At 36.9% G+C, this 23,616-nt stretch overlaps 1 pseudogene; it reads left to right on the top strand.

Moving 5' to 3' along the window:
- The first annotated feature begins 9,033 nt into the window (after positions 1 to 9,033).
- LOC121828543 (ATP synthase F(0) complex subunit C2, mitochondrial pseudogene) lies at positions 9,034 to 9,408 on the top strand (annotated as a pseudogene).
- Positions 9,409 to 23,616: the final 14,208 nt, after the last annotated feature.

The raw sequence follows: 23,616 nt of genomic DNA, 5'->3' as shown, positions 1-23,616 counted from the left end.
AAGTTATTTGTAACACAGTATTGTGCTTATTCCCAGCAAGCTTTATCTAAAGATAGTGGCACTCAAATTTATCACTGTAGTTAATGTCTTAGTGGTATATTATCTTCATCTGGAAGTAAACTGTAGATATCCATAGAATGGTCATCATTAATTACTTCTGTGATTTGCATAAAATGAAATCATAATAACTGAGTACCTATAGTTAAAATTCTTGGGTTCAGCATTATAGGTGCTTGATTCCTTAAATTGTCTTTATCATACTGTCTCTAGCGTGATTTTAAAAGCAAGAGTTTGGGATATTCTTGGTTAATCCTAGGGAAGCAGAGATTGCTTTTGGCATGTTGATATCATGTGATTAACAATATGTCTACCATACTATGTTGGAATTGTTTTGCTAAACATGGGTAATGGAAAAGAGGAGATTGTGGTTTATTAGGAATATCTGTCATGGGCATGACAAGGAAGGCAGCAATATGTATGACATAATCACGACCCCTGTGCCACCTGTTCTTAGGTAACTTGTCAAATATGACCACCTTCTCCTTCCATGATCTTGGATTGTAAGGTCACCTTTGTGCTTCTGCTAATGTCTCCTGGAAAAGGCTGGTTGTCGAACAATTCCACCACGGGGATGTTTCTTTCTCTTCCTGCTTTCCATTTCAAAGACACAATGGATTCATGGCTCTGTGTTGATTTTCTCGTAAACCTCTTCATTGATTACATTTTCAGAACAATTTTAAGACCACCAGCAATGTCTTTCATTGGTCTCTGTACTCCCCTAAATGCCGGTCAGAGATACAAATAAAACTGTTCCTGAGGGAGACCTGGAGCACTGATCCCACTGGACCACTGCATCAAAGGAAAGGACAGTCAAATTATTTGCTTATTGCATTGACTGGATTTTCAGGAAATTCACATTGAAAAGTTGTTGTTTCTTCTATTTATGTAGTATTTTAATATAATTTATTATTTTACCTCATTTATCTCTGAGTTGGGGCACAACTCTGAGGGAAAGAGAGAGATACAGTGAATGAAGATGGAAGGATATAGAGAAGTTATTAAAAATCCCACCAGCAATAGTTTTTCTTATTTGTAGTGACAACTCCAAGAAAAATTTAAAAAGCTTTAAATTTAAAGAAACTTTCTTGCATCTTGATCACAAACTAGCACTTAGAAGTTCACCTTTGTCTGCAGAATAAAAGGGCAGTGCCTGATAAGGACAAAGAGAAAAAGTATGAAAGGCAATATGTCTTAAACAAAACCAAGGAAACTTCAGATATTGTCTGTAGGTATCTATTTAATGGGAGAAATCCATTGAGTCTACTTAACAATCAAAGGAATTTATTTGGGGGACCAGGAAAGCTGAACTATGTCCCACGCTGAACGGCTTGGTCCAAGATCTCAGCATCCAGAACCACGAGGTCACCAAGAGGGGCCAGTGTATGTGCTTCCCAGGTCTTAAAGGTCCCAGTGGCCACGCCCCAGAGGCTGGTACCCCAAGCTCATAGGCAGATGTAACCGCAGCTACCTCACTAGGGGCGGTGCTTCAGGGTGTGGTGATATTTTATTTGTACTGAAATGTTATTTTAATTTTATGTTAATAAATAAAGTTGCCCTGGGGTCAGAGCTATTAGAGCCATAGTGAGAGCGTGGTGGTTAGAAGAGCTAGGTAGATTTCTGTGTGTTCAGGGATACAGCCAGTATTGGAGACATACGCCTTTAAGACCTGGAGGGCGGTACTTACAGGCAGTGATGAGGCAGTCATGTGGTTGGGTTTACAACCAATGAGAAGGCAGAACAGAAAGATTATTTAAACAGGGACACAGGAAGTACCTCCCTCTCTCGGGGAAGCTAGGAGCACTGCAGGAGGTAAGATTTTATCTCTGAGCTCTGACCCCTCGGCTTTTCTCTTTTACCTTGGCTCTGTGTTTCTTATTTTAATAATACGATTGGATACATCTAAATCTGGCGCCCAACGTGACAAGAATCCATTAAAAACTGCTTGGGGCCGGCTCCCTAGCCGGAGCAGCCCGCTCCCTAGCCCCAGCCCAGGTCTGCTTGGGCTCAGGCCGGACTGTGAGCTGCTTGCTTAAAGCCAGTGCTACAAACAGCTCAGGCCTGCCCTGCTAAACAGGGCCCCTGGCTGTAAAGCCAAGCCTTGACTCGGCTCAGAGGGAACAAGTGGCTGGCTTTAAGCTTTAGCCGGCTACCCCTTCGCTTTCACTTTCACTTTCACTTTCACTTTCACTTTCGCTTTCGCTTTTGCTTTCTCTCTTGCTTTCTCTCTGTCTCTCTGTTTCTCTCTCTCTCTCTCTCTCTCTCTCTCTCTCTCTCTCTCTCTCTCTCTCTCTCTGGATTTACACCTAGGACTCTAGGTGGCTGTTTTGAAATTCGCTCGGATTTCTACTGTTCTACGCAGATTTGGTAAGTCATAAAGGAAACTATTTAAAAGACAAATTTTTTCCACATTTAAAAAAATGGGTTTCCTGTGTACATTTTAAGAAAATTGGGTTTTGAATGTATAGGTCCAGAAGGACAGAGAGGAAAATTAAAACCATATGTCGCTAACATAGCTATGAACCTGTGGGGTCGAGACTTGTTGCAACAATGAAATACTCAGATTAAAATCCCTCCAATCTCAGAAACAAATCATAAACTAGCACATGTTTCTGAGAGAAATATTAGAAGGCATTATTTTGAGTGGTCACCAGCCATCCATATTATACAGGAACAGGGCACAACAACTGATAATCTTCCAAAAATACCAACAGCTCTACCTTTAAAATGGTTAACAGACAAGCCTGTATGGGTTCAGCAATGGCCTTTAACAACAGAGAAACTCCAGGCTTTAGAAGAGCTGGTAGAAGAACAGTTAAATGCTCAGCATATTGAACAGTCAACCAGCCCTTGGAATTCTCCTGTATTTGTTATTAAAAAGAAATCTGGTAAATGGAGAATGGTAACAGACCTTAGAGCAATTAACAAAGTAATTCAGCCAATGGGCTCTCTACAATCTGGAATTCCTTTGCCTACTCTGTTACCAAAAGGATGGCCTCTCATAGTTATTGATTTAAAAGACTGTTTCTTTTCAATACCCTTACAAAAAAAGGACAAAGAAAGATTTGCTTTCACAGTGCCTACTTATAATAATTCTCAACCGGTTAAAAGATTTCAATGGAGGGTCCTCCCACAGGGAATGTTAAATAGCCCAACTCTGTGCCAATATTTTGTACAACAGCCATTGGAAGTGATACGTAAAAAATTTCCTAAATCTATAATTTATCATTATATGGATGATATTTTACTAGCTGACTCAAATGCAGATACTTTAGAAAAAATGTTTGAAGAAGTAAAGAAAATTTTGCCTTGCTGGGGATTACAAATTGCTCCTAAAAAAATACAAAGAGGAGATTCTATTAATTATTTAGGATATAAAATAGAGCTACAAAAAATTAGACCCCAAAAGGTGCAAATTAGGAGAGATAGACTACAGACTCTTAATGACTTTCAAAGATTATTTGGAGATATTTCTCATCTACGAACTATTGTTGGGGTAAAAAATGATAAACTGACTAATTTGTTCAAAACCTTAGAAGGTGACAAGGACTTAAATAGTCCAAGAGAATTATCACCTAAAGCTGAAAAAGAATTGGCCTTGGTAGAAAAGAAAGTACATGAAGGGCACATGGATCGTATTGATCCAAAGCTGGATTGCATTTTGGTTATTTTACCCTCTAGGCATTCCCCTACTGGAATATTAATGCAGAGGGAAGATATTATATTGGAATGGATATTTTTACCAAATAAACCAAATAAAAAATTAAAAACTTATGGGGAAAAAATCTCTGACTTGATTTGGAAAGGAAAATTGAGACTTCGTCAATTAACAGGAATAGACCCAACAGAAATTGTCGTACCTTTAACTAAGGAGGACATTAAAAAATTATGGACAGAAAGTGAACCTTGGCAAAGAGCTTGCAGTAATTTTTTGGGAGAAATTAACAGCAAATATCCCAAAAGCAACAGAATTGATTTTATAAAGAGAGCTGATTGGATCTTGCCTCGAATTGTACGACAAAAACCCATATCTGGAGTTCGTACATTTTATACAGATGCCAACAAACAAGGAAAGGCAGGTTACAAATCAAAAAATTTAAGTAAAGTGGTACAAAGTCCTTATAATTCAGTGCAAAAATCAGAATTGTATGCTATTCTGTTGGTATTAATGGATTTTTCAGAACCTCTCAACATAGTAACTGACTCTCAGTATGCTGAAAGAGTGGTATTACATATTGAGACTGCAGAATTTATCCCTGATGCTTCAGAATTAACTTCACTATTTATTCAATTACAAGATACAATCAGGAAAAGGAGTCATCCTTTATATATAACTCACATCCGATCTCATACTGGTCTGCCAGGCCCTCTAGCACAAGGCAATGATGAGATTGATAAATTATTGATAGGAAATGTGCTGGAGGCCTCAGAATTTCATAAAAAACATCATGTCAATAGTAAAGGTTTAAAAAAGGATTTTCCCATAACCTGACAACAAGCCAAAGAAATAGTAAAAAAATGTCCTACTTGTTCCTTCTATAATCAAACACCATTACCAGCAGGATGTAACCCAAAGGGTACTCAGAGGAATGAAATCTGACAGATGGACGTGTTTCACTTTACAGAATTTGGAAAACTGAAATATGTACACCACACTATCGATACTTATTCAGGATTTCAATGGGCAACTGCTTTGAGTTCTGAAAAAGCTGATTCTGTAATCACTCATTTGCTAGAAGTTATGGCCATTATGGGTATACCTGCACAAATCAAAACTGACAATGCTCCATCATATGTCTCTGTTAAAATGAAACAGTTTTTTGCTTATTACAATATAAAGCATATTACAGGTATACCACATAATCCTACAGGTCAAGCAGTTATAGAAAGGTCAAACAAAACTCTAAAGGATATGCTAAATAAACAGAAAGGAGTAACAAAAACCCCCAGAAATAGACTGCATAATGCTCTATTAACTTTGAATTTTCTGAATGCCAATGAGAAAGAAACAACAGCTACAGAGAGACATTGGGTAATAGAAAAAACTACAGAATTAAATCAGCCTATATACTTTAAGGATGTGCTGACCTCAGAATGGAAGCCAGGGTATGTATTACGTTGGGGACGAGGTTTTGCTTTTGTTTCTATAGGAGAAGATAAGCTGTGGGTACCATCAAAATTGATAAAGGTTCGATTTGAACAAGAGAAACCTCTTAATTAGAGGAGGTGATAGTTCATCAACCAACATGAACATCCAATTTAAACTAACTTGTACCTGTAACACATGTCTTTTCATTTAATCAGATAATAACTTGCCAAAAAGGAACATCCCCAAAATTAGTCTTGGGGGAAGGTTTTTGTTTTTGTCTTTTAGGAGAATAAAGGTTAAGGAATCTGAAGGACACAAGACAAATGAGACAACTAAAGAAAAGGGACAAATCATCTATCCCAGGAAACAGAATATATTGGAGTATATGGCATATGGGTATATATTATCTAAAAAATTTTATGTCTTCTTAAATGTTTGTTTCTGCTTTTCTCTAAAGATTTAACACTATTGGTTTTCTAATAGTCCCAGTTCAATTAAAATTTAAAGCTGACTTTGGAGTTAGAGAATGGCTCTCTCCTTCTTTAAACTCAAGCATGTTATTAAAATGAAAATACAAACTCCCTGTATCATGACAGAATAAAAGAGCCATTTTCTGCTGTGGGACAGGACAAAAGCCAAATTAATTAAGGGACTATTCTATTACTAATCTCAACTCTTTGATTCTATTCTGATTCTTTAAACTTTTCTTAAAGTATAAATTTTATATCAAAATTTACAAGATTAATATATATATACATTTTAAACTTTGTTAAGATATGAATGGTCATATAGAGTACTAACTAATTCTAGAAAAAAGGCTTCAATTAGCTGCATATATATGTCTTTGTGTTCGAGTCTCTTATCAGTTTTCTGCAGGAAATCACGGCCAGGCCTAACATCAACTGAAGTCTCCGGAAAGAAGATGGGGCCCCACAACAACAACAACAACAACAATTCCACGTGGACAATAATAATATCACTAAGCTGACAAACATCATCTACAGATCAGCTTTGAACTACAAGGTGCTCAGAACAATTTTGAGATGACTAGCTGAGATGATCCAGTCTCAAAGACTACTTGAATAAGGACTTGAGATAAACCCTGAACTTTGGCTTTATACACAGACTGGATAATAATAAAGGATATAGTTACCTTTCCTAGAATTTGACAATTAACCTAAATTTTTCTTTCAGGATAAAGATAACTTCACCCATACCCAGCAAGAAGCAATTTTAAGAATATGACACCCACATTGCCAAAGAAGTGGTGTGGGGCAGGTGGTTTTTTGGTTCTTTTAATGGGTTTTGGGTCTGGGATAATTTTCAATTGTTTAGGGGGGTTGGTTACAAGTTGTTGTCAAGGGTTAGGAAAAAGGCTAAGCAAAGGAGATTAGATTTAAGGTTCTTGTTTAAAAAAAAAAAAAAAAAAAAAAAAAAAAAAAAAAAAAAAAAAAGACAATTACTAGTTTTAAATACTTTACATTATTACCAACTATTAGGATATAAAGAAATGAAAGTTAGTAGTTAGACATTACAATAGAAATTGTAGTCATATTAGATATGTTTTAAAAATTGAACAGATATATTTTAGACAGGTCATCTTCAAACCCTTCAGAGATCTACAGAATATGGCATTTAAAATGTTTTAATAACTTAGAAATTTTTCTTTTTTGAGACATGTCAGCTCCTGGCAGTACCAATCTACTTCAGAAAAAATATGGGCATTGAAGAAACTGCATATGGAGTTAATTTTCATTGTGGCAAAAGTTAGCCACTGGACAACAAAGTATCCTCAAATCAACAGGACAAAATGGACAGACAGAACACGAAACAAAGGACTACCGATTCCTGCCAAAACAAGTATGGTTATGGCTTTATCAGAAGGCATCTTCTGAGGCCAGGACAATATGGCACCATCCCTGAAGTGGCCTTCACAATCTGGAAAAGGTACAGTGCCCTTTTCTTTGAAGGCAGCTGAACAGGCAGTGGGCCGATGGCTTCTGTTGTGCAATGAAACAGCAACTGAAAGCTCACGCCTCTCAATAGTAGACTGGCATTTAATAGAGGGATGTGGAGAAGGGCATGCTTAGATGAAGCCATATATACACAGCCAAGAAGAATGGACAGCTGAATTCAAAAACCATCAACAATTTCCAGAATTTAAAATCCTGAATCATGACATGACACTAGTGGAATTCAGGTGTTTCTGGTACATGGACTGCTCTCACCCAATGTGAGGTTGAACTGTTGACCTTGTGTACAACCTACTTCACAAATGAGTCTGTCAGATACCATAAGCCTATAGGCTGAAGATGATGCCCCAACACTGTGGAGAAACCTCAGGTGACTGTCCAGGCAGCTGGCTGTTTCTGTCAACTCACAAAATTTTTGGAAGTTGCTTTTGTGCACTTCCTGTTTTTATTTTTGTTAGCTAATATTATTTCCTTCTTGGGTCTCTGAGGGAGTTGAAGATTAGTTAGTTATAGTTGAAGATTAATTAGGATAGAAAGTGAATTAGATACATTTTGGACTTACTAAAATAGGATAGATAAGGGAATTATTTTCTCTGATTTGTCAAATACAAATGGACTAGACATCGTTTAGGTATTTGTTACTTGTATATATTGTATATAGTTATTGTACTTTTGTATATAGTTTTTCTTTTGTTAGTTATAACCTTTTGCCTTTTTTCTTTTTATTAAAATAGAAAAGGGGAAATGTGGTGATATTTTATTTGTACTGAAATGTTATTTTAATTTTATGTTAATAAATAAAGTTGCCCTGGGGTCAGAGCTATTAGAGCCATAGTGAGAGCGTGGTGGTTAGAAGAGCTAGGTAGATTTCTGTGTGTTCAGGGATACAGCCAGTATTGGAGACATACGCCTTTAAGACCTGGAGGGCGGTACTTACAGGCAGTGATGAGGCAGTCATGTGGTTGGGTTTACAACCAATGAGAAGGCAGAACAGAAAGATTATTTAAACAGGGACACAGGAAGTACCTCCCTCTCTCGGGGAAGCTAGGAGCACTGCAGGAGGTAAGATTTTATCTCTGAGCTCTGACCCCTCGGCTTTTCTCTTTTACCTTGGCTCTGTGTTTCTTATTTTAATAATACGATTGGATACATCTACATCAGGGCATAAAAATATCCAAAGAGTCACATTAATGCTGAGTAGAGGCAGTTTCAGTAGATCCATGGGCCTATGTCTGAAGAATACAACCTCTACTGACTGAGTGTTTAAAGGTGTGCCATCTCTTGTAAGCACAAGTAGGAACAGTTACCTAGAGATCACACATAGTTCCTTCCTCTATCATAGTAGCCATCAGTGTGGTACTTTCTATTCACTTCTGTTACAAAGACAAAAAAAAATACTCACAGATTATCAGCACACAGGTTCATCGATCAATTAAAATGCCTCTGGCACAACACAAAAGCTGAGGTGGATAAGAGGAGACTTGTAAGCAGACTGAGCATTCAGATTAAGGAGTCAACCAAGATGAATAATAGGAAATAAAAAAAAAGGAGCTAAACTAGGAATGCCACTTGGAAATTAGTAGATAACACTTTTATGTTGACTGAAAACAGAATCACACTTTTACTGAACATGCTGAAGTATGGTTGATTTTTTTTTTTCAGAACTCTTGAAATCTGTTTTCAAGTTCTTGTATCAAGTAAAAAAGACAAGGCTAAATGTTTTCCACCATTCACAGGACTGTGCTCAGCCAGCATGTGGCAATGCATGAAATATTTGTCACAATTTGAACTTGCCATAATTAGTGTCAAGTGACATAGTTCTATGATTTTAAGCACTGTAATGAAAAGTTGGTTTTCACACAGTCTTCTCTACCCTGGGAGCAGCTCTCCTGTCTTGGTCCCTCACCCCTGAAAATGTGTGTCTGCTCCAAGTTGGTCTCTAATGGCTCCTTGATCAGGAGGAGCACTTCTCAGCTGCTGAGTTGGCTGCTGTCCACAGTAGATTTGAACCAATCGGAGAAGTTGACAGATAAGGGCCTCAGTAGCTTGACAATCACTAGTCTTCTGACCTCACTCATCCCTAGCAGCAACTTCCAAACCATTTCAAGGGGCATCAGTACAGCTGCCAAGCTCATTAGGGTTGCTCGTACAGTGGGGGTGACTGGCTCTGGGGCCGGGATTGGGACTGTTTGGGGGAGTCTCATCATTGTCTATACCAGAAACCCTTCTCTGAAGCAACAGTTCTTCTCCTACATGACTCTAGGCCGTGGAGCTCTTTCGTCTAATTAAGGTCTGCAACTTGGTTCATCAGGGATGTTGGTTTAAGTTGTTGATTACAATAATTTTGTGTTTTGTTATTATTGTTGTTTGTGCTCTTAGTTGGGCTTTGTGTTTTAGTAAGTATACCTGCATTTATTTCCATTTACATTCTCTTGACTGTGCTTATTTCGCTCTTTAGTCTGAAGTCTTGCTTCCAGAATTCTCTGTAGGAATGTGAATCCTTTAAGCCAATCCAGAGCACACAAAGTCTGCTGGGATTTTTTGTTTAGTTTTGTTTTGTCTTGTTGTTGTTGTTGTTGTCATTTCTCCTGTATCTGCAGCAGAGGGTAGTGCTGGGAATTGTAGTCTAGGTTGATGTCTTCGGTCTCTTAAAATTTGTGTTCATTGCTTCAGGAACTTCTGGGTTTCAAGGTTTCAATTAGGAAATCATCTGTTATTCTAATGGGTTTTCCTTTATATGTGACTTCTACTTTCTCTCGCAGATCTCAGTACTCTTACTTTGTTCAGTATATTTGGTCTTTTGACAATGATGTGCCTTGGGGAATTTCTTGTCCCATTTATGGTATTCTGTGTGTTTCTTGCATCCGTATAGGTATGTCTTTCCTTCATTTGGGTAAGGATTTTTTTAATGCTGTTTTTTGTAGAACTGGTGTTTGTCATTAACCTGTGGTTCTTAGCCTTCCTCTATGCTGATAACTCAGTAATGTTTGTCTTTCATGGTTTTGCTTAATTTCTACATGTTTCTGTCTTGAATTTTTCCCCATTCTTTGCTTGTATTGTTTAATTCCTCAACTTTATTTGTGAGACTTGATATTCTATCTTCTATTTGACCCTTTACACTTCCTTTGAATTTCTAGTTGGGTTATTGAGTTATTCAATTTCATCTTAATTTCAGTTTCAGTTCTCTTCAATGTCTCTCTTTTTTGAATTTGGTTTTCAAATCCTGGACAGTCTTAATCATTTCATTCAGCTTTATGTTTGTATTTTCTTGGACATCACTCAGGCATTTATTCTATTTAAACTCATTCTCTTCATGTTCATTGAGCTGTTTTGTATTCTTTAAACTTCTTGAATTCACTGATAAAGTATACTTTTTTTTTTAGGTTCTGTGTTCTGATGTTGATCTAAATAATTATCATTGGAGAACATTACTATAGAACTGGTGGTCTTAGAGGGTTGGAGAACATATGCTATTTTGACCTTCATGATGTTTGTGTGATATTGACTTCTTTCATTGTTTGTATTTCTGATATGGAAACAGAAAGAGCCTGAACTTGGAGGTTGTGAAAGGCATAATTGCATGGCACCAATCTGTTCCAGGGCTCTCGATGTTTGTGGGAACAAGGGTAAGGGAAATTGTGTAGGTTGAAGACAAGGTAAGGTCAAGTGAACTCATCAAGATGGTCTGGAGAATATGGTGTGCAGATAGGTGTGGCCTGGAAGATAGATCTGGTGTGAGCAGTCATAATTGTACCAGAGTTGGGAATTATGTCTGATCTGGTGAATACTAAGGAGAGGATGAGAGTTTGGAAGATGGCCAAGGTCCCTAGCATCTAGCCACAGGGTGAAAAGAGTGGGTTGAAAGTCATGCTAGGAAAGCACAGCTAAGCCACCTATGTCTTTAGGCCGTGTGGACAGGTTAAAGCTAGAGAAGGATTTTCAATATAGGGGGAAAATCGGTATGCTTATATGTTAATGTAAATAAAATATAGTAAGAGAGCAATATGTCAGTAGGTTGTGGGGACATTTGGTTGAGTAGGTAAGAGGATGGCACTTAGTACCATGGGGAGGGGCTCACTATAGGTATGAACCCAGTGAATTACCTCTGGAATACATAGGAGATTTGAAAATAGACACCAACATTGACTATAAGTAGGGTGAAGGTTTGATGTGGAGGATCCCTTTCAGTTGCTTTTATTTTCTCAATAAAATACAAAGAAAGATCAGTTAACTGTTATGTTGGAGATGAAGTGGCAATTTGAGAGAAACAGAAAAGTGATACAGTAGAAGTTAGGGGAGTGAAAGAGTGATTGGATTTGTAGCATGGTTTCTGAACAACACAAAGAGCTCATTTCAGATCATGAATCTTATGCCTTGATCTTTTTTTGTTTGCTTGTTTTGTTTTGTTTTTGTTTTATTTTGTTTTTCGAGACAGGGTTTCCCTGTGTAGCTTTGAGCCTTTCCTGGAACTTACTTTGTAGACCAGGCTGGCCTCGAACTCACAGAGATTTGCCTGCCTCTGCCTCCCGAGTGCTGGGATTAAAGGCGTGCGCCACCACCGCCCAGCATGCCTTGATCTTCCAAGTACCAGGATTGCAGACATCTTTGTTAATAGTGACTGTTCAAGTCTAGGCTGGTGCCTGGTAGACACAGGAACTCCCTTTGCACTCCTGCCTTTAAAAACCTCACTATAATTTATCCTCCACACACTTGCCAATAGGATTGCTATGAAAACAAAGCTTCCATTCTTGCAAAGATTTTCTATAGTTTTCATATTAAAAATGTGTACTTTTATGATGAAAAGTAAAACTTCAATAGTCGTATTTCCAGTTTGGTTTTAAACTGAGTTTATTGTTTTTACATAAGTATTCTCAACACAAAACAGGTCTGATCTTAAAAGGAGTAAGAGATCATTCATTATGGAGTCATTTTGAGGAACCTGAGCCATGTAACACAGATTTTGGTTACCCAATTCTATGTTTGAACATGAAAGTGGTTTCATGGAGTTTTATAGTTTTACAGAACAAAGAAAGTCATGAATCAAGGTGAGTTTAAAATGCATTGGTTGGTACACCAGGTGTGCAGTTATAGCAAGTTAGGGAGTGAGGCTTTTCCCCAGTTTAAGATGTTCTCTAATGACATTCTTAGCTTTGGGGTTGGTGGAAGCCAGTGGGTCTGCTAAGTTAATAGACTCCAAAGGTTTTCCTCTATTAATCACAGGATTCTAGTAGTTCCACAGAAGTGAACAAGGAATGACCATTCCAATGGCTAAAACTAGCCCAAGATTAAGTTATTATCCTCCGGACCTGCAACATTCTAATCTCCCAACAATTCTGAGGTTATAATCAGTTAATCAATCTTTGCAGATACAAGTTCCTTCTAGGAGTTCCCATTCACACTACCTACACATCTGCCCTACTGGGACAGTTTTATTGGCTAACTGAAAATTTCCATATTATTCTGCTCTGTCAGTGTTTGTTTGACTTTCTCACTTTTAATTTTTACCTGATTAACTTCTACTAGTATTTTGAGAACTCAGCTCATTCTTCAAGGAGCCCTCACTGGCTCTTCTCTCCATCTACTTAGGCTCCTATATCATCTGTCTTAACATTTTCTATAACCACATTATAATAGTTTATTCAACATTTTCCACAACAATACTGCATGTAAAACCTGTCTCGACAGTCTTATACTTATCTATATCCCAAACTACTTATCTATATTCTAAACTGCTTATCTATATCCCAAACTACTTATCTATATCCCAAACTACTTATCTATATCCCAAACTACTTATCTATATCCCAAACTATTTATCTATATCCTAAACTACTTATCTATATCCTAAACTACTTATCTATATCCCAAACTACTTATCTATATCCTAAACTACTGCCAGAGTGTCTAGCAATAGCAATTGTTTTAAAAATGACTGTGAAATGAATAATGGTAAAATAAGAATTATCAAAGAACATTGTCCATCCAGACATGTTCTAGTAGACACTAACACAAAATACACAACTTTGAGCTTCAAGATGGCTAGTATTATAATGTTTTAATTATTTCCTTAGTTTTTTAACACTCTCAACTACTAAAGAAATTTTACATAAATATTTAGATATTTTACAAGCAAAGCAATTACAGCTTTTACAAAGATTTTAGCATGTTTTTGTTGTCATTGTGCTGGGAACCAACAAGAACCTTGAACATGCTAGGTACCTACCACTGAACTTCACTCTCTGACAGCTGTGAGATTTCATTAACAGATGTGAGTAAAGACATACTCCTCAAATAGTGTATCAGATTGAACTTTGATGGCTCAGAGTAATGCCCACTCTGTTATGTATCATAAGCAAAGTTTGACATTCACGTAAGTACATAAGAGTGGTATGAATCTGGCCTGGGGGTGATCAGTGAGTATAGTCGTCTGTGAGTAGGCTTTCCTCTGGTGAACTGACTTACATGTTAGATGGCCCAACAGCAAAAGCAGTGGATTTGTTTAAGATATTTTCTTGTTAGTCACTTGCCTCAAAACAAAGTAAAATGAAACCAGCACCACCACAATAGTTACAGTAACACAGGACAAACAATTCTCTGTCAGAGGATACACAGTGGTTAGGAAATAGTTAAGGTTCATGCAAAATAAACATAAGCCTTCTTTAAATGTTCTTACCTTTGGTTAACTCAACTCCTATGCCTCCTTTCCCCTGCCTGCCTGTCTCCATACACACTTAAACCTTAGCTTCCAATATTTTCCTCCTCATTTTTTTATATCATATACTTTCTACCCAAGCCCCTTCTCTCTATATATGTATATAGAGTATATAAAAATAGATGATAGACAGACAGATAGATAGATAATGATGGTGATGATGATGATGATTTGCGTGTGTGTGTGTATGTGCGCGCGCTATGTAATCTGCGAGGTGGAAAAAGGCATCAGTGGTCTTAACATTGCTGGGCCCTGCATACTACAATACATGGATCTGTTAGCCAAGATGTGTCCACTGGTGAAATAGTGGCAGACTATTTATGGGGGTAACTAACTGCTCAGTTGATTGTATTTAAGGCCTGCTTCATGGGAGGGATTCTCTGCCTGTTACTATAAACCATGCTCAAAATCCTTGAATTGGAAAATAATAGGCCCTAGGGGAATAACTTATTAATGTTATTTCTCTAAATGGTCATTTGATCAAATTGTCTTCTGGGAATTTATATTCATATCTGTTGGAACATGGTCAAAACAATGACCCATAGTGAACAATGCTTGGGAACTGTGAGAGAGGCTCCAGGGAGAAGGGCAGAGGGCCTTTTACCTCAGGTGCATTTTGTTCTCAGGATTGTTCTCGGATGGGATGGGATTTTGTGCCTCCTGTGACAAACATTTACATTCAGTTTACAAGGCATGTTTATTCTTATGGGATATCGGAACATAGCTATAGAACCCAATCTGGTGAAAAAATGTGCTGAGTGCTTTACTCAGTGCACCCTGAATCTGGATATGGCCTTCTGACTTGCTTTTGTGCAGGTATAACCTATAGTATGGCTGGACAGTTATGCTTAAATTGGTCTGTCCTGAAAAAATTCTGGGAAAGGGCTGCTCTGTTAATATTTAGTATGTGCTTACAGGCATTCATTTACATGTTTTTCTGATCATGTTTCTCTGAATTCAAACAACTCTCCTTGGATCATTGCTTTCTTTGTTACATTCATGTAAAAAAGTACACTGAACCCGAAGTAAAGTGGTCTGCAGCATTAACCTCTAGTTCACCCCATTTTTTAAGGTCCTCAAATCCCAGGTCTCACACACAGATCTACATACGTCAATGAAAGTCAACAATATGTAGAGATTTGTGGCCCTCCCAACTTTGTCCAGAAAAACTTCTTGCTGCAGTAGGTGGTGGTAAATAATAGCTGAAAATGAGCAACATTGAATGCCAATCCTCAAATGAGATATCTGTCAAGCCTGTCCCCCAACACTCAGGGAATACTGCAGAAGAGGAGGCAGGGTTCAAAGCTCCCAGAAGCAGTATTGGAGGTGATTAATATTCTGGATGGCCTCTGAGCTATCTGTACAGCCAGGAACTCCCCCAAGCAGGACCACAGCTAATAAGCTAGGTGACCTTTGTCCTAGTTGTATGACAGAGACCATAACACATCCTCCTCCAGGCCCTTAAGATAACACATGCAGTCTATCCTTAGGACACCTCTTCATGGAAGAAGTGACATGTACTTATGAGCAGAGTTTAGTTGAAATGACGGCCTCCTCGTGTGCACACAAGATTGTTTTACACCAGGAAACATTTTTTCCAAATTGTATTATACTTAAATATGCCTAAAATAAACTGCCCACTGTCAGACTCTAGAAGTTTGAACCAACACCAGGTATCGAGTTGTGTTGAACTAGACTTCCTTCTTGCCTCAAGCAGATTGTTATTCTGCTGGCTGTGTCCTGTGCAGAGACACACACAAGAGGATAGGAAGGAGTGCTGAGAAAAGCTGTCTTCTGAACATAACATGCCTGTTGCATATATGAACTCACAATAGTAGTAGTTACCTGCTCAAGACCTGTATAAGGTAAACCAAGTTACAAATCCCAGTATGAAGGAAGGAGGGATTTCTGAGTTTACACTCTTAGCTAAGACACTATTGGCAGGTGGTAACTGAAGGTGAATGAAGTAATTTTTCTTTAGGAGTGTGGATACTGGTGGGTCCCCATACCTTCATAGATGACCGCATTCCCATGTACATATGGGCAGCATTAATCCTACTCACTGTGTTTAAATAAACACTTATAAAAGGAGAACATGAAGTTGGAGTGAGATGTGATAAAAAGTCCTGGGGTTAGGGGCAGGTAGTAGTGATAGATATATATTATCAAGCTATATTGCATACAAATATAAAAATTTTCAAAGAATAAATAAAAAAATCTCAACTATTAACTAAAGAAAAAATATAATAGAATTTATGAAAATGCATCATCAATAAAGGACATGAGATTGAGAACTATCAACATTGGGATATATGGCATTCTTATGTGTATATGTGCATGTTTATGAATATATGAAAACTGTATGTATGTGTGGTATGGGTGCACATCTTATGTTTGCATGTATGAAACTGTATACATATAAATGTGCATGGTGCAAGTTCATCTATGTATATATAGTATACTATGGTGCATATGTTTGTTTCTATGTGTGTATATATGTGTAATGTATAGTATTTATGCCTGTGCATGCGTGAATGTGTATGTGCTTATGGCTGTGCATGAGAGAGTTTATGTGTGTGGAAGGTGTATGTTTCCCTTTTTCCTTAGCACTTACTTAGAAGTCCTCAGTCTTTGTCCCTCTCACAGGCAGAGAAATGGCGGAGCATATTCTTGTTTCCTATTCTGATTCTTGAGTACCCAGGAAACCTCTTATTCCCTGCAGTCCACCTGCGTGGGCATTTCTCAGTCTGAGGCACAGAGTCTGTACACTCTCCTTGGATGGCAGGAAGGACAGAGAGAGACTTTGATGGATAGCTTTCCCAGATGAGGAGACAGAAACTCTGGGGCCCTGCCTCTGTCTGTGTATTGCTCTGATGAGATAATTTTTCTCATTAGCCTCCACGACTCCTTGCTGATATACAGATCTGTTTGTGCTTACATGAAACTTTAAAAATATATCCTTTCCTTTGCTCTTGCCTTTCAAAGAAGACAACTCAGAGCCAGCTGCAGCTTGCATCTCTACATTTAACTAGCCAGGATGCCATATTCTGTAGGCCCCTAGCAGTCCTGGGTGGAGAAAAAGAACAAGTCCTTGTCCACAAAGTTCTCAACAAATACAGATAAAGTAATAGAAAGAGTGGGCAGGTTAGATCTTTAAGGAATCACTGGGAACATGGTTGGAAGTCAATTATTAACAGTTCTATTTCATGTCTTTAGCCTGCAACAAAAAATTCAGCTACTAGCTATGGATCTTTAAAACTGCTATCTTTTTCTGACCTTCTGTCCTCCAGAGCTATTTCTCTGGTGAAAATTTATAGTAGTTATTTAAGGATGTCTTTACCAACACAATTCCTATTATTTTAATTAAAATGATTCTGTTTCAAGAACATACTGCTGTTACAGTGTTTACTGCAACGGATTGTATCTATTGTTCAAGACTTTTACCCTGATAGGCTGTGAACACTATGAGGTTAGTTTTCCATTTTATCCCTTGTTTTCTCAGCTTTAACACAATGTTTGGCATATAGTAAGGATTTGATAAATACTTGCCAGCTTGCTAGAATGTGGTAGCATCCAAGACTAAAGAGTACCTTGAGTGCTTTACAGAATCCAGTTTAAAGAAGGAAGGTGAAAAGTTCTTCCTACAGGAGAAAGTCAATGTGTCAAGGCTTTTAGTACATAATTATGAATAATTATAAAATTATGGGAAAGCTATTGTTGTACTATATTGATGATATTACATAAGCCAATATAATAAGTGCTCATAATGAATAGGTACTGTTCCTCTATAGAACCCTTACTAATACTCTAGCCTTTGCTTGTAAACTGATTCTGTGTTTTAGAAAGAAATTGTGTACTTTTTTGAAAGTGAAATTAGACTCAGAAATCTTTAATGAGGCCAGCAAGGACATAGCACTAGGATACAGAGGTAAGAGAAAGGGAACTTTAATCCATAGCCCCTCCTCTCTGCTGAATGTAAGAAGAGGTCTGGAGTGGCAGCCAACATTAACCCAAAAGACACACACACACACACACACACACACACGCTTGGACTCAAGGGAAAGGAGTGCTGTTATCCTTTCCACTGTGGAATAAATTTCAAACTGAATGTATCTTAAAATAGGAATTAAGTGACTTGGGTTATATGAAGTTGGTCACAGGGTCTCTGAAATCATCTCCTTGGTTGTTTCAGTTACTGAAGATGTAATAAAGATTATAGGAATACTTTAAATGGTATTAAGAAGTGATTGCTTATCCACTAATTAAGAATTTGGATTGAATTAAATGTTAGCGATATAATGTTTTGTTCCTTGAAATAGTGTCTCCCCAAGTATTTTACCAGACTTTGAACATACAGTTCACAGTCCAGTAGAAGGGACACATTTCTGACAGACACATTTGACAAAAAATGTAATTTTTCAAAAATGATGGCTCTGTGGAAAGTTTTATGAACCTTTAGGACAGGTGGCAGAATCTGAGATGAGTGCCAAGAAGTGAGCTCATCCATAAGATGGCCCTAGGCATTTTCTATGTGCAGAGAGACCTCTAGTGTCAGTAAGAGTTGTTAATGCTATTGTAGGCTCATGCTTTAACAAAGCCCGATAAAAACAAACCAGAGCTAGTGGTTTATATTTTCTGCTTTCTTCAAAAGTCTCAACCTATCTCAGCTTCACTTTCTTCTCTAATAAATGAGGTAAAACTTAATAAAATGAGGTAATTTGGAAATACTGTCCTTACACAAAATTTAAAATGGAAGAAATACAACAAACAAAGTGATTTTTTTTGTTTGTTTGTGTTTTTTTTAACTACAAGTTGAGAATATTTAGCTGCCTTCCTATAACTTATACTATATTACTATATGTTTTACCTCTTTGGTATGAGGTGAATAATATGAGAATTGTCTTCACTTTGCTAAAAAAAAAAAAAGTAAAGAGAAGAGAAAGTTTCAGAAATAAAAAGAAATATGTTGAAGATCACATAGTAACAGTAGACCATTAATCTAAATACAAGGCTGTCTAAAACAAAATTATCCTCCTTGTTATTATTTTTAAATAATATGCTAGCTTGTGTGGTTACAAAGGGACTGCATGGTCTGGATAATTAGTTGACCCATAGTACTTTGTTTTTTGATCTGTTGTTACTGCAGCTTTCTTAACATCATTTCTATAAGCTAATAGTTGAAAAGTAGTAATAAATTGCTACAGTTGTCACTATTATCCTTTATCTTACACTTAGTTTTATCTTACCTTAATTTGCTTTATTCATTTTAATCACCTGTTTTTTCCCTCTGATATCTTGAATTAAAAGTCCTTAAGTATTTTTTTCAATTTCTTCTTGTTAAAAATTCATGATGTATCCACATGCAAGTGTGTATATATAAGTTTATACCAGATGTGTACAAATAGCAAAACAAAAATTCTTCAAACTAGGAACAATTATACCAAGGTATTCTTTAAAAAACTGTAATATACTCAAGAAAGAAAATCAAGAGCATAAATGAATCTTTTTTTCTTTTTCTTTTTTTAAAGATTTATTTATTATTTATACAGTTTAGAACACTAGAAGAGGGCACCAGATCTCATTACAGATGGTTGTGAGCCACCATGTGGTTGCTGGGAATTGAACTCAGAACCTCTGGAAGAGCAGCCAATGCTTTTAACCTCTGAGCCATCTTGCCAGCCCCATGAATGAATCTTAAAAGAATGAAAGCTTACGAAAAGTAATCATAAACAAAAAAATATGCAATGTATAGCTCAAGTTATTTGACTTCTAAGGGCTTTTGTGGCTCAGGAGTTAAGAGCACTGACTCCTCTTGTAGAACAATCTTTGTACATTCCGAATATGTATTAGTCTCATTGGTTAATAAAAAGCTGATTGGCCGGTAGCCAGGAAGGAATACAGGCAAGACAACCAAACTAGGAGAATGATTGGAAGAAAGGTGGAGTCAGGGGAGTTGCCAGCCAGCCACCAAGGAAGCAGAATGTATAAAAAATGAGATAATAAGCCATGTGGCAAAGCATAGATAAGAAATATCAGTTAATTTAAATGTAAGAGCTAGTTAGTAACAAGCCTGAGCTATTGGATGAGCATTTATAAGTCATCTTATGTCTTTGTGTTGTTTATTTGGGAACAGGTGGTTGGGACAGAAAAACTCCACTTTGGGACAGGAAAATTGCCTACAGACTTTTTTTCCAGAGGATCCAGGTTCAGCACTGACAGTGTAGTATCCAAGCATCTGTAATGCCAAAGGGAACCTGGTGTCATCTTCTGTAACAGACATACATTCAGGCAAACACTCATGCAAGCAAAATAAATACACAAAATCTAAAAAAAAGGAGTTATATAATTTCTAGAACTATAATTTTGTAGTTCAATTAATTTATGAAAACAGAAAGCAACTCAATGGTTGTTCATGGCCAGAAGGTGGAGAGAGTAGTTGACTTTTAGAAGTCAAGGGAATTTTTGAAGAATAATGAAAATATTCATGTCTTAATTTTGATGAAGGTGATTCTACATATATACACATTTGTCAAAATGCATTCAATGATATAATTCAAACTGGGTAGATATATTTAGTATTGTAGAATATTATTTTAAGGTGTGTTACTTTTGTTTATGTTGTATTTGTTTAACTCTGTGAAACTGTGTTACTGTACTGTGCCTGTGTAAAACACCTGATGGTTTAATTAAGATCTGAATGGCCAATGGCGAGGCAGGAGAAAGGATAGGTGGGGCTGGCAGGCAGAGAGAATATATAGAAGGAGAAATCAGGGAGGAAAAAAAGAGTAGCCACACAAGGAGGAGGATATCAGGGATCAGCCACTCAGCTACACAGCAAGCCATAGAGTAAGAGTAAGGTTTACAGAAGTAAGAGAGTAAGAGTAAGGTTTGCAGAATGGGGGGGGGGGCGTAATTTATGCTAAGGAAAGCTGGCTAGCATCCAGCCAAGCTAAGGCCCGGCATTCTATTTGGGAGCTGGGTAGTGAGCCCCCTAAAAGAGCAAAAATAAACAACAACAATTTACTTACCCTTAAATTATACATATATAAAACTAATTTCTTAAATTGTATTATTTTTAAGGCCAAAGAGATTTGCAAAGGATATGGAACCACAAAAGACCCTAGAGAACCAAAAACACTCCTACGCAAAAAGAACAGTGCTGGAAAGATTATCATGCCTGATTTCAAGATATATTTCAGCAATATAGTAACAATCAGCATGGTAATGTCACAAAAATAGATACAGTGCAAATGTAGAGTAAGTGATTTTCAAGGAGATTGAGCTAATGATGTGACAAATCTTAGCTAAATTAATTTTATTATTATTATTTATTACTGTGAAGGGTATGTGTATGGTACAGTATATGCAGAGATCAGAAGAGAACCTTATAGAATTGGTTCTTCCATTCTACCTTTATGTGGGTTCTGTGAATCAAACCCTGCTTATCAGGCTTATATAACTAGTGTTTTTACCTGATAAGTCACTGTATGTGCCCTTCAGATACTTTTAATTGAATTGTTTCTCATTGATTTGGGATATTTCTGAAACAAAGGGTAGAAGAGACATATTTCAAAATGAGCTTTTTCATATATTTAACCTATGCTTCTTAAATTGGGTAGGACTAAAGCTGGATGCAGTGAAATGCATCTGGTAGTCCCATGTACTTGACAGGCTGAGGCAGGGAGACTGATTAGCCTAGATGACAAAGAACACTCTGGACAACACAGTGAAACTCTGTCTCAAAATTAAAATCAGGAAAATAGAGATGAAGAAATCATAAGGCAGAAATGTAAAAACTGAAACAAAAATACTTATCACCTAAGCACTTCTTTGATGTATGAACTGGAGATCATTTTTGTGTTGTTCCACAGAAGTACACTGTATACAATGTGTATATCATTCACATAAAGTTATATATTTTAGTAAACAGAACACATCCCTGTAACCATTTACTCAGACTAAACGGAGAGCAACATCAACATTATAAATGCCCCTTTGTATGATTTCTAGTCCTCTGAATTTTTCAGACTAAATGTGACCCAACCATAACACAAAAATCAAGTTGAAAATTGCCCCATATAAGAGATATCTAATATTTCATCTTACCAATATGTAAATAATGGAAGAAACATGATTATTAATTAGTTGAAATTGAGACACTATATGATAGTATCTGGAATTTACAAAAAAAACTTTATTTTTTTTACTATAACTTTTGTTACTTAAAACAATTTTTAATTTAAATATATTTTGATCATACTCTTTCCCCTCTCCCAAGTCCTTTCAGATCCTCTCGTCATCCCTAACCACCCAATTTAAGTTCTTTCTAAAACCACAAGCCAAAACCTAATACAACAACCTAAAAAGAAGAGAAAAATCACCCAACTGTAGCCAAATAAAAGCACACAAAAAACTATGGAGTCCATTATTGTTGGTCAACAACTCCTGAACATGAGACATGCCCTGGAATGGTTGACATACTCACTATTGTTCCATTGGAGAAAACTGGTTTTCCCTCTCCCAGAAGATACAAAGGACAGTCCAGTTGTTACTGTCTAGGTTTTCATTTACTCATTCATTCATTCATTGCTGCTCTTTTCATAGTAGCCAGAAATTGAAAACAACCTAGATGTCCCTCCACAGAAGAATGGATAAAGAAAATGTGGTGTATTTATACAATGAAGCATTACTCAGTCATTAAAAATATGACATCATCAAATTTGCAGGCAAATAGATGGAACTAGAAAAAGATATCATCCTGAGTGAGGTATTCCAGACCCAGAAAGACAAATATGACCAGTGCCTTGCCCAACCATCATCATAAAAAAAATCCTTTATTTTTAAAAAATTCACACAAACCCTTTGGTATAACATCTGGAACACAATGAAAGCTAAAAAAAATAAAAAAAAAAAAACTTTGCTAGAAGGATGGGAGTAGAGAGAGGGAAAGAGGGCGCAAGCAAGGGAAGGACCATATATAACTTTGTTTGGTTAAATTTATATACCTAAAGACAAAAAGGGGTGGTAAAAAAGTTCAAAAAGGAAATATCATGAATATTTTTTCATATCTTTCAACCACCTCTGCAAGTTCACTAAGTCAGTGAATTAAACACATACTGGGCTTGGATTTTTAAAAGCTTATAATCATAAGCATCATATGTTAAAATAGCTCTGTGAAGCATATTCAATCAGCTGTTCCCTCTGCAAAGTCTAATGACGAAGAAGTAAGATGGTTAGGCTGCTCCATGTTTGCCCTGCCCTCCTCTGAGCACTTGACTTTGGGGACAGAAACAGATTGTGATTATTGAGTGCACATGGCAGCTTAGCTGAGGGATGATCAATGGACTTCACCTCCGAAGCAGAGTCTGAATGAAAGGAGATAATTCTTGCCCAAGATAATGGCAAGCTTGAACTGGACTTATGGTATTAGAATGTGAGAAGAGAGGATATCTTCCTAAGTGAGAAACAAGTATCAATCTGATAAGTACATTCTTTTAGCCTGAGTCTGATAGTTGACAGCATAGGAGTTTGCATTTTCAAATGATCTTCTCAGGTTTAGATTTTTATCAATATTCTTTGTATCTTTTCTTAGAAATTAGCCAGAAATTGCCCTCTTTTCTCCAAAGCAGAGTAACTGAGCTTTACAAAGCGTTTCTGCCAAGAATATGGAGACTCTGATAAGAAATCTCATCCTTTGCTTGTGATACATAAGCTATTAAAAATCAAGGAAACACTTGGAACGCCTGAAATGTACAGATTATGTGGACAACTCATCTGTAAGACCT

The sequence above is a fragment of the Peromyscus maniculatus genome, chromosome 4, assembly GCF_049852395.1.
Source record: "Peromyscus maniculatus bairdii isolate BWxNUB_F1_BW_parent chromosome 4, HU_Pman_BW_mat_3.1, whole genome shotgun sequence".
NCBI lineage: Eukaryota > Metazoa > Chordata > Mammalia > Rodentia > Cricetidae > Peromyscus > Peromyscus maniculatus.
Note: the sequence above shows the minus strand (reverse complement) of the source record. Positions and strands in the feature narration are given on the sequence as shown.